We start from the raw sequence: 1,599 nt of genomic DNA, 5'->3' as shown, positions 1-1,599 counted from the left end.
GACGAATGTAGGAAGCTTCAATTCAAGTAAGAGGCCTTGGACTCGTCAACTGGCACTCGTCGTATCGGGTTACGTACGCGACTTTTAATTCGTGGATTTGAAAAAAACCACGTTTGTATCATTCGGACCAATCGCGCAGTCGGAAGTTGCATCGTTTCCTGCACCCAGTACGGTTTTTGACTGATTGCACCAAATCAATAGGCACAGTAGACAGCCATTGAGACCTCAAATTTCATAGAAAAGACGATAATATGCGTTTAAAACTTCAGTGAACGTGTAAAATGTATACATTTTGCACCTCCGAAAGAATAAGTGGCTTTATGATAAACTCATAAAACACATACACACACAGGACCTTATAACAAAACTACTGTACAGTACCTAAGGAGTCCATCACTTCCTCGATTTCATCTTTCTTAATAATTCGAGTTCTTTGCCCGATCGGTACCACATTTTTCATGGTACTCTGAGCAAAATACAGACTTGTATGAAACGTGAATACTCGCTCTTCCCCTTGATCTTGATATTTAGTTATAACTTAACAATAATAGGCTAAAATAAGCAAACCTGTAATGTGGTTTTCATTTTAACGTTTAGCCTTTTTACTTTTCGGCTGGGCAAGGCAAAACCAGGCATATCTGCATGTTACTAGTAAAAACAATTAATTGACAGAAAAACTCGATTTTCTGATCAAAACGCGACTCAATCCTTTCGGTCCAAACCAAAACTTTGCTCTTGAATTTTATTTTTCTGTAAAAGTTATTGGCTATCAGCAAGAGTCTGAGATATTTTAAGTTAATTGTTTCCGGACAAAGATTATTTATTTGTATTTTTCTCCTTTTGAACATTTTAACGGCCCATTTTGCCATTCGATTGCTAACATTTCCTTTGTCTTCAGATTTGCATAAAATTACTAATAAGAATGATTACCCGTAAAGAAATGGGGGTCATTTGTGATGACATGGATGAAAATTGTAATTAATAACACACACACACACACACACACAAAAATATTTATCTCAAAGAATGTGCTTTTCGTTTTTCTGGTTGCACAGGCATCTGCCGAAAATTTTACAAGAGCCAAAGCTTAGAGACAAATAACTATATCAATAAATTTTTATTTAATTATTGAAAAAAACCCAAAATTATTTAATTTTGGGTGTATGCCAAAAACGGCCACGACGGACGCCCATAGCTATTATTTAAAAATATTTCGTTTCTTACGTTACGCTACAGAAATTTTTACAAGAAATAAAAAAAAATAACGTAAAAATTAACTTTCAATTTTTAGCGATCTTTTCATTTTAAACCAGCCGAGTTAGACAAATCGAGAATACTAGAGAGCAGTAATACAATCTGAAAAAACACATAACATCCGTCTTCTCTTAAATGCATTAAAAACGATTCCACCCACATCGATTGAATCGGCAAGGGAATTCTTGGTAGCAAGATTTTTCATTAGAACTACATCGTGTGATTGGAGAATGTCTAGAGCCCGTAATCCGGAGTGGCCCGGCTTCAGTGCAGAAGACTGCTCTGTTTCGAATTCGAAATTCGATAGGACAGAAAAAGCTGTATTTAACAATTCTTACTAAGCTC

This window comes from Centruroides vittatus, unplaced genomic scaffold (assembly GCF_030686945.1).
Source record: "Centruroides vittatus isolate TY-2023 unplaced genomic scaffold, ASM3068694v2 scaffold_1014, whole genome shotgun sequence".
NCBI lineage: Eukaryota > Metazoa > Arthropoda > Arachnida > Scorpiones > Buthidae > Centruroides > Centruroides vittatus.
The sequence above is the reverse complement of the archived record's forward strand: the minus strand, read 5'-3'. Positions refer to the sequence as shown.